This window comes from Schistocerca americana, chromosome 3 (genome assembly GCF_021461395.2).
Source record: "Schistocerca americana isolate TAMUIC-IGC-003095 chromosome 3, iqSchAmer2.1, whole genome shotgun sequence".
Classification (NCBI taxonomy): domain Eukaryota; kingdom Metazoa; phylum Arthropoda; class Insecta; order Orthoptera; family Acrididae; genus Schistocerca; species Schistocerca americana.
In genome coordinates, this window is record NC_060121.1 from 670,113,269 (window position 1) to 670,124,129 (window position 10,861).

The 10,861-nt window shown below is 45.8% G+C and overlaps 1 protein-coding gene across 2 annotated transcripts in view; it reads right to left on the reverse strand.

Annotated features, from left to right (window-relative positions):
* Positions 1 to 8,896, reverse strand: part of LOC124605504 — a 51,595-nt gene extending 42,699 nt beyond the window's left edge. The window contains exon 1 of one of the 2 annotated variants that reach the window (XM_047137237.1): positions 8,720 to 8,896. The gene's annotated coding sequence lies outside the window, so the exon portion shown is untranslated. Of the gene's footprint in view, positions 1 to 8,695 lie in introns of both variants that reach the window. The other variant, XM_047137236.1, reaches the window with a different exon arrangement.
* Between the last annotated feature and the right edge of the window lie 1,965 nt (positions 8,897 to 10,861).

Consider the following 10,861-nt stretch of genomic DNA (forward strand, 5'->3'; position numbering starts at 1 on the left):
AGGAGCCATACCTCCTCCACCGCGATACAAGTTAAGCGGTGATGGTCGTCATCCACTTGGCGACATTTCGGGCATAGTGGAGTGTCCACTAGTCCAATTGCATGGAGTCGTTGGTTGGTGTTGAACTTTCCACAGGTGACAGAGAACCACAGTGCCCGAACGAAGGTAGGAAGGAATTTTTTGTGCACATGTCTCCAAATCTTCGGCCAATGCAACTTGGGGTGTTTCAGTTCAATGACATTACGACTTATCCGTCGTAGCAGCCAAACATAAAAATCCTTCGCGCATGGTGGTCTCGTGCGCGGAAGCTCGTCTCTGATATAACTAAGTTCCACGATAAATGTTGATACATGCGCAAAATGTGACGTAATGTTGCCCACCGCCACCGGAGGTGTGAGGGACGCTGGAACTAGGAGATCCAGTAGGCGGGATGTAAGGGAATCACGCCCGCTGCGCCATTGCTTGTACATCGTAGCTAGAAGGAGCGCCGTCGCTCGGCAGTGAACATTTGTAAGTCCGAGTCCCCCCTTGTCCGTAGGGAGCGTGAGCGTTGCGTATCGCACCTTGAGGGGCGATCCAATCATCACAAAATAGCCTAGTGCTGATTGAAGTCGACGTCCGAGCGTGAGTGGTAGGGGCAGGATCTGCGAAATATGCACCATTCGAGAAACCACATATGTGTTCAGATATTCGACTCGCTGCAAAGGATCAAGGCGCCGTAGGAGATGTTGTCGGACCATGGTACGTGTTGTCTGTAAAATACGTCGGTAGTTAACTGCCGCAGTATGTTTTACAGATGAGGTAAAGTCTATGCCGAGATAGCGGAATCGTTGCACATAAGGAAACGGACTGATTTCTTCCGGCGTAAGGCCCCTTCCAACCGGCATTGCTGCCGATTTGTTCATGTTCACTGCACTACCCGCCGTCACACTGTGGTCCAACAACAGTTCAAGGGCCGTCTTCACCTCTTCCTCAGAACGAACGAGCAGCAGGAGGTCGTCCGCATAGGCACGACATTTGAAGGTGTAGCCCCGCAGTTCCATCTCAGAATGAGAATTTGTTAGCCTCCCAATTAATGGTTCCAACGCTATCGCGAACAGCAGCATCGAAAGAGGGCAGCCCTGGCGAATGGATCGTCGAATTTGAATGGGCCCTGCTATACGCCCATTAACCTGTACCAAGGATTGTGCGCCCCCATAAATCCTTCTAATGAGACCAGTAAAACGGTCTGGAAATCCCATTTGTTCCAGTACAGCGTACAGATAGTTGTGGCGCACCTTATCAAAAGCACTGTCAAAATCAACCGCCACCATCGCCGCTTTAAGCCGGCACTCCTCCGCTAGCGCTATCACATCACGGCATTCGGCAGTAGCTGTTTGCACATTCACCGATCCACCCGGTGTCGTCTGTTCTGGAGAGAGAACGCTACGAATTAACATACGACATCGGGACGCTAGCAACCGTGCAAAGATCTTATAGTCGGCATTAAGCAGGGTGATGGGACGATAATGTGTGACCGCAATTCCTGGCTTCGGTTTATGTACTGGCACCAAGAGGCCTTCCATAAAAGCCGGTGGAATAGGCGCATCGGAATTTAACATCTCGTTGTACATTTCCGTCCATCGCGGTGCCATTTCGTTGCGAAATTCTCGATAAAATTCAGCAGGAAGTCCATCAATGCCTGGGGACCGATTCAACGCACCCTTTGCGATCGCATCATGTACTTCCTCACAGCTAATGGCTTCCAGTAAGGTTCCCGCGGCTTCCACTGTCAGTGTACGGGAGACGTACGTGGCTATACGGTCGAGGTCATCGACAGGGGCTGCTTCTTCCCGATAGATGTGTTGGTAATGGTCGACGAATGCAGAGACAATGTCCGCTTGACGCGTCACTCTTCGGTCTTCGCGGGTAATTAATTCCTGTACCAAAACGCGTCGTCGGTGTTTTCGTTCATTCACGACGTGGTGCATGGAAGGAATCTCGTGCATTATCGTATCGTGACATCTGGCGCGCACCATGGTTCCCTGAAGATGTTTCCGAGCTAAAGCCACTAGTTTAGCTTTTATCCTTTTGCGTTCGATCCAGACGTCCTGTCCCGGTGGACCATCGTCCAGGTCGCGCAGTGCAGCAAAATAAAAGTCGGTCGTACGGCGGCGCCATTCTGCCATCTCCCTGCTATATGAGATGAACGTACGGCGAAGCGCCGGTTTAGCACAAGTCAGCCACCAATCAAGCTTCATCGCATACCTTCCAACCCTTCGCTCGCACATCGTCCATGTCTCAAGGATCCGGTGACGGCATTCAGGATCATGTAGATGTTGAATGTTTAATTTCCACGGGGCCTTACTGTTCCACACCTCTCTACGGGGAAGAAGCACCGTACAGATGTAAGCGCTGTGATCTGAAAATGCCAATGGCCAGCGTTCCACGTCCTGGACATCATTTGCATGAGCCCGCGAGATATAAATGCGATCTAACCTGCTCGCCGAATGACTGGTCACATAGGTGTATCCTGGTGCATCTCCATGTCGTAATTCCCACGTGTCACTAAGTACAAGGTCGTTGATAACGATTCGCAACTCCTGGCTGATGTTTGCTTGCGGCCATTGGTCTTTCTGACTGAGAACACAGTTGAAATCTCCACCAATTATTACACATTCATAACGTCCATGGAAAAGTGGGGCAATGTCTTCTGCATAAAATCGTGCCCTTTCCCGCCGCCGATTGTTTCCCGACGGTGCATAAAGATTGATGATGCGTGTCCCAAACGTCGTGAAAGCCATTCCCCTGGCCGACGGAAGGTAACACACGTTTTCCACTGGGAAGCCATCTCGCACGTAAACTGCCACCCCACTCCCATTGTGATCTCCATGTGACGAATAGGATTGGTAGCCTGCGATGTATGGGAGTGCAGCTATGTGGACTTCCTGCAGCAAAGCAATATCCACATCAGATGCCCAAATCGTTTCCTTCAGTAGGTGTATTTTGGCCGGTGAACGCACGTCATTTATATTTAATGTCGCAATACGGTTCGCATGGCGTTGAATCCCACTCTGTCGACGCGCAAAAACATCTCCCTGCATCGGCGCTGGGGGCTGAGTTAGAAGACGTTCTCTCGCCCCTCTCCCTTCACCTTCAGCAATTATTAGGCTGTCTTTGGGAGTGCCGGCTGCCTCTGTATGACGTCCGGCGCCTCCTCAATATCGTCATACCACATCTTTGCAGGCAGTGATATATTCGTGTCCATTGCCACATCATCTGCGTCTGGAGCGCCAACTGGTTGTGCTTCCTCTTCAGCATCACCACGTCCCGGTACCGGCAATGTGACAGGCCGCTGCGGGTCTGATTGAACAGTTTCCATTGCCTCATCCTGTTTCGTAGAGGCTGTTGTGTCGTCTTGGTCCACAGGCACATCGTCGTCGGGGCAAGGGGAGTCATCCCTAGGAGATGTCGTGCGACGACGCCGTTTCCTCCTTTTCGGGGAACGTTGTTTGCGTGATCTTCCTTCCGTGTCCTCAGATTGTAAGGAATCACGGCTGCCCGACAGAAAAGCATCCGTAGGAACAGGAAGTGTTTCGAGTCCCATCGTTGTACTCGGCGGGAGTTCGGTCGAAACTGATGCTGTCGTCCCAGAGTGCGTTCCAGACGGAACAGCATCCGTAGTGGCTGGAACTGCTTCGTTTACTATCAGTGTGCTTGGTGGGAGTTCGGTCGCATCTGATGTTGTCGCCGTAGAGTGTAAGCTCGATGGAGCAGCATCCTCTGTCATCCCGACGTCTGCTACAAGGTTTCGGAGAGTGCCATCTTGATCTTCCACCGGGGCTGTGTCCTTTCGGTCATTAGCGGACGCAGTGAGGGCCTTGGCATAGGTGATCGGTAGTACTGTCATCGCTGGCGACGGCTCCCGCACACCTGAAGGCAGTTGCGTAATCCGCCGTTGCATACAGTTCGACCTGAGGTGTCCCTCCTAGCCACAGCCAGAACATGTACGTGGTTGACCATCGTAAATCACCACCGCCCGACAACCACCAATTGTCAGATAGGACGGTACATGTTTCTGAAGATCAATAGTGATCTGTCGCACTCCGTTAAGAACAGGGTACGTGGCGAATTGTGTCCAGCGTTCTGCTGTGTGACCATGTACTGTGCCGTATGGCTTAAAAGCCTCGATAACTTCGTCAGCCGGGAGCTCAAATGGCAGCTCAAACACACGTATTGTCCGTACACCCAGACCAGCATGTTCTACAGTTACCGTGCCGACATTCCCGTCACTATGGCAAAATCGGAGACCTGCTTTTGTCGCCTGTAGAATTCTCTCACACGCCGCGTCATTTACCATCTTAACATACACCGTGGGACTAACGATGGACAGGTGAATTCCAACAATATCGTTTGGCGGTATCTTGACGTCCTCTCGAATGAATCGTTCCACTGCTAAAGCCTTTGGTCGTTCGTAGTCTTTGCAGAAATTGAACCGTAATGTAGTTTTCCTGTACTTGTTCGTGCCAACTGAGCTACCGAAGCACGACTGACGCCCGGTACTCACAGCTTTACTTCTGCCAGTACCTCGTCTCCTACCTTCCAAACTTTACAGAAGCTCTCCTGCGAACCTTGCAGAACTAGCACTCCTGAAAGAAAGGATATTGCGGAAACATGGCTTAGCCACAGCCTGGGGGATGTTTCCAGAATGAGATTTTCACTCTGCAGCGGAGTGTGCGCAGCAGAGTGAAAATCTCATTCTTGAAACATCCCCCAGGCTGTGGCTAAGCCATGTCTCCGCAATATCCTTTCTTTCAGGAGTGCTAGTTCTGCAAGGTTCGCAGGAGAGCTTCTGTAAAGTTTGGAAGGTAGGAGACGAGGTACTGGCAGAAGTAAATCTGTGAGTACCGGGCGTGAGTCGTGCTTCGGTAGCTCAGTTGGTAGAGCACTTGCCCGCGAAAGGCAAAGGTCCCGAGTTCGTGTCTCGGTCGGGCACACAGTTTTAATCTGCCAGGAAGTTTCATGGTACAAATTCTTTGAAAAAGTGCTTAGCACAATTGTAGTAACAGCTATTAATCAAAATATAATAATGTCTGCTAGTCAAAATTCATCTAAGTTTCGTCCTATTGTATGGCTAACTTATCGTCTAATACACACTCGAAGATAAAAACAAATGGCGCACCAAGAAGGAATTATCCAAATGCAACGAAAAAATTACGTACCTTGAAGGGATTACTTGACTGATATGTTGTACAAAAAAACAAATGATTAAAATTTCAGAAGAATTACGTAATTTATTCAAGAGTAAGAGCTTCACAAATTGACCGGTCAAAACGCGTTGGTCTGCCTCTGACGCTTATGCAAGCAGCTGTTCGGCTTGGCATTGATTGATAGTGTTGTTTGATGCCCTCCGGGATACTTCAGGGATATCGTACCAAATTCTGTTCAATTGAAGCGTTAGATCGTCAAAGTCCCGATATGGTTGAAGGGCCCTTCCTATAATGATCCAGAAGTTCTCAATTGCAGAAAGAGCCGGCGACTTTGTTGACTAAGTCAGCATTTGGAAAGTACGAAGACAGGCAGTGCATGCTCTCACCATGTGCAGGCAGGCATTATCTTGCTGAAAAGTAAGCCCAGGATGGTCTGACGTGACAGGTAATAAAAAATGGTGTACAATATTCTTGATGTACCGCTGTGCTGCGAGGGTGCCACAGATGACAACCAAAGGGGTCCTGCTATGAAATGAAGTGGCATCCCTCAGTATCGGGTGTTGGGCGACAGACATGTTGATACCTAACTGCTGTCTGGAGTGTTTTCAATCATGTCTTCGGCCTGGAATCTCATTGACTAGAGTAGAATTGTCTTCAGTGATGAGTCCCACTTCGAACTGAGCCTCGATGACTAGCGCCCCATTTTTTTGGCCTTCATGATAAGCCACCCTGGGCTTACATTTCTGCAAGACATTGCCTTTTGGCACACGGCGAGAGTTTATACTACTTCTCTTCGTGCTTGCCAATCCCTACCATGGCAAGCAACGTCGCTGGATTTCTCGCCAGTTGACACCATTTGAAGCATTCTGGGAAGGGCCTTCCAACCAGCTCGAGATTTTGACGATGTAAAGCACCAATTGGACAGAATTTGGCACGATGCCGCTCATTAGGACATTAAACAACTCTGTCAATCGTGCCAAGCCGAACAACTGCTTGCATAAGAGCCAGAGGTGGATCAACGTTTTACTGACTTGCTCAATTCGTGAAGCCCTTTCTCTTGAATAAATCATCCAATTTTTCTTAAATTCCTATCATTTTTTTTGTCTGTACATGTACATCACAACTACCGATTTCTGTACCATTCGCATATCTCCATCGTAGTGCATCGTTTTTTGTGTCTTGGACTGTATTTCAGTCCATGCTCAGCAGCAGAATAAAGAGATTTACTGATGGTTTTAAAATGATGCAGAGAATTAGAATATGAAATAATGTTAAAGAAGTAAAGACTACCTGACAGTGCTATTGGCACGAAAAGTAGAAAATATTTTACGTTAATAACATATTGAACATAAAATTTAATTAAAAGTAAATATCCCAGCAAAAGAAAACGAATGTATAAATGCACAAGGTACTAACATTGATATTTGAATGCATTTTTTAAATTAGTTCATCTATTAAATATTTTAATAATTTCAAACACTGAGGCACTTACTATCTGGTTCTGTATGTGCTTTTAGGTTAGGCATTAGATTACCAGGAAGAATAAACTAGCAAAGCACCAATGATATACAAGGGACTATCGATCACATGAATGTTCCCATCCTTTCAAAAAACACAGATATTGTAATGTATCAGAAGGAACCAAGTAAGTTGTCATAGACAGAGTATAAGTAATTGTTTCATAGCTTAGTGGATAGTTTGATAATGAGCTTAGTCTTAAACTAGTCACCAAGTATTAAGAATCAACTTGTGTAATTTAACTTGCAATGTGTTAGCTTCAAGGATAGGATGTAAGCCAGATACGTGTCCAATCCGTGCAGTAGATTAACGACAGTTGCCCTGGTGCACTGTCCAGCCTGGCAATGACTGCAGTGTTTAGGCAGTTTTCCACGATCTTTTAGACAAATTATGGGGTGATCTCAAATCTCCTTGTGAGAAATACGACACACAAAAATTTGAAATACGGTAACACATGGGAGAAAGATTGTAAGATTCACAGACAGACTGCGCACACGACTTTCCTGCGTTAGGTTAACTGATGACGTGGCGACAGCGAGGGCATCAGACCACAAAAGTTGAAAATAAGTGAAAAATTGTAAAATCTTGAAAGCAGACGACCCCATACGACCGTACACACGCTAGAAAAGAGGGAGACAGTAAATTTTATACACTATATTAAGTTTGAGAAATTTTGTGAATGAGAGAGCCACATTTATTGAATGATGACCAAAAGCACGTGGTAAATGTAACTTTTTCATAATGTTGGGACAGTTTAAAAGAATCCAACGGATTTTATCCATGAATTCGATATTGTGAATGAGATGCGGATCAACCATTCCACGGCAGATAGGAAGCAGAAATCAAAGCAGTAGGCGGAAGTCAGTGGCGCTGCATCAAACAAACTAAAGTAAAAGCCAGTATTTTCTGAGACTCAAAAAGGAGTCTTTTTATCGAATATCTTGTATAGGATACAATAAATACAAGCGAATAGTAAGCAAGTCATCAGGACCAAGTATATTAAAGGGTACTTAAAATCCAGGCTTCAAAAGAAGATTAAAGAATTAATTTTTGGTTCATTCAGTGTATACATAAATTCTGACACTTGAACTTCCATATATTTACACATGTAAAGAAACTGTTGAGGTGACAGTAGAGATGATGCAGCTGTAGACAGTGCATAGCTAACCTTCGAAAATCACATTTGAGGAATAGAATCTAGTCACTGGAAAAATGCTGGACAAAGTTCACTCGTCCAAAACAGGGCAAAGTCGAAAAAAGAATTCACTTTTTTTTTTATCTAAAATACACAATCTTACACTTACAGGAAAGAACATTTCACCTCGACATCCTAAAATTCGCCTATATCAGTGGAGTTGTAAACTAGGTGAAATAAAGAAAGGAGGTCATACGGCACTGTATGACCTAAGACTTCATCTATCACGAAAATTTCAGTATTGGTATAATACTTTCGTCGACTGTAATATAAGATCGCGTAAGAGATATGTGCCCACTTTTGAATATTTTTAAACATTGAAACAATGCTAATATGGTCACTACAAAAATGTACAGGAATTGCAGGTTTTGTAGTGGTTGATTTGTTCGATGAAGGTTTCCGATATCATCAGATAATCAAAATATGAACAGCATCTACTAGTGAGTAACATGGAGTCATGTACCTTGAAGTTACATTACTGCATGTTAATCTCGTCTTCAGCTTCAAATCACACGAATCCTTTACTCAGATGATTAGCTGACGATCACTGTATCCAAATGCAGCATTAAACAAATCTGTCACCAAAAAACCTTTGACTCCTTTATATTCTTTGTGGAATACGTACTAGTATTGTTTCAACGTTTTCGTTATTTTCCTTTTGTTAACAGATAGAGATAGATCTTTGGAGAGAAAAAATAATATTTCGTTACGAAGACATAACACGCCTTTTAGCAACCACTGGTTTCGTTAGTACAGTACTTGTCACGTATTTCTTTAAAAACTTGACGCGTACCTTGGACCTTACTCGAATTCCGACCGAGAGAGGAATCCTTGGGTTTCCCGTGAACGAAACGTGATGGCCTCACGTGCAGCGTCAGCGGTGGCGGCGGCAGTAGCCAGGTGCCAGCGGACGCAGAGGTGGTGGCTCAGCTACCGGGGACGGAGTGACGGGAGCAGGCGTGGCGCGGGGCGGCAGCGGCAGCGGCACTCGGCCTCCGCCAATTGGGCCGATTTGCCGCCGCCAGCTGCGTTGACGAGCTGCATCCGGCGGCTACCCAGCCGCGACTCACACGCCGTCTCCTCAGCAATGAACCCTCTCCCAGTGACCAGTCACCAGCTGCGCTTTACAAAACAAGAAAGGCGTAGAACGAAAGCTCGTTTTACTAGGATGGTGCGCAAGTTCGTAGCGCTTTTGTTTTGATGTTGGTATTCCTGTTTATGTGTGTTCATTTACCGATTGTCGTTTTTCTTTTGTAGTTCACCATTGCTATTTGAGTTTACATATTGCCACTTTGTCATCTGGAGATAGTGAGTGGAGCCGTGGACCTTAGAAAATGGAGTGCCAAGTGGAGAAACCCGAACATATCCGACATATTCGTTTGTTTGAGTTCAGTAGAGGGGTGGCAGCAGCGGAGACAGCCAGAAACATTTACGGCGTGTGTGAGGTTAATGCCATTGGACAGAGTACGGCACGAAATTGGTTTTCAGGTTTTAAGGAGGGCCGTTTTGACATTAGTGACTCTCCACATTCAGGAAGACTTTCGGGATTTGACGAAGATCGTTTAGACGCATTAATCCACAATTATCCACGTCACTGTACTCGAAAACTGGCAAATGCGATGAACTGTGATCATCCAACCATCGTGCCACATTTGCTTGCAATGAGGAAGGTTCAAAAATTGAGTGTGTGGGTACCCCATGCTTTAAGCCAAAATCACAAAAATCACCGGGTGACCCATATGTTTATCTCTGCTTCTTCGTCGTCAACTGGCTCTTCAACAACAACGACCATTCCTATCCTGTATCGTTACTGGTGACGAGAAATAGCGTCTTTATGCTAACGAAAGAAGAAGGAAGGAATCGTTGAGCCCAAACAAAGCAGCCGCAAAAAGACTTGCGTGCATCCGCAAGACATAATGTTATTTATCTAGTGGGACAGCGGGTGTGTGATGTACTACTTATTGCTTCCCCGAGGTGTTCTCACTGCTGACATTCACTGTCAGCAGCTGAGACGTCTTGCAGATGCGGTCCAAGAACAACGATCAGGAAGGCTTCGCGAAGTGATGCTACTCCACGATAATGCCCACCCACATTCTCCTACACTAACAAGGGGAGGCCGCCAATTGTGAAATTCAGATTCGATTCATACTGCGCATAATAAAAGCTCATGGCCAGAGGTGTAATGTGGCAAAGCACCAAGATGCACTTCTCAGCCGTTGTCGAGAAAATCGACAGTTAAAAGAAACCGTTGCGATGAAATACTCTCGACGATTAATAATTTTCTACAGCGTCGTGGCGCAGCGGTAAGTGCTCGGGTTCGTAATCGGAAGGTCGCCGGATCGAATCTCGCGCCATGCATTTTTCTTTATTATTAGTTTTTTGTAATTCAAATATATATATATATATATATATATATATATATATATATATATATATATATATATATATATATATATCTGCGTGTATTAATGAATTGCTTATGCATGTTGGTGAAGGCGGATCGCTCTCCAATTGTACCGCCTCCATTTTTCCGTTTTTTTTTTAACAGGGTGTACCAAAGCTCTCCCGTCCGCACTGATTTTCGACAATGTTATAAGTTGCGCTAGGGACCGCATCTACCTTCTTTCGAAGTTAGCAGGCAACTACGCTGTTATGCGGCGACTCGTTTCGGCCCATTCAACATCTGTCATTCGAGTGTAACGAGCGAGTAACAGAGTTTATATTTCATACCTGCCACAGCAAATTTGTGTTCGTGGGGTCTCTATTCTAATTCGAACGTTTGACTTACGCTATACGTATTCGTTTCGGAATATCGTTTCTACGTCTTCCGTTAACTATACGTGGTTAACATTATGAAGACAATTAATAACATTTGTGAAATACAACTTTGTTTGCGGAAAACATAATGATGTTCGAAGTCGCCAGTGTTTCCACGACAAACGACTTTCAACAACTTATT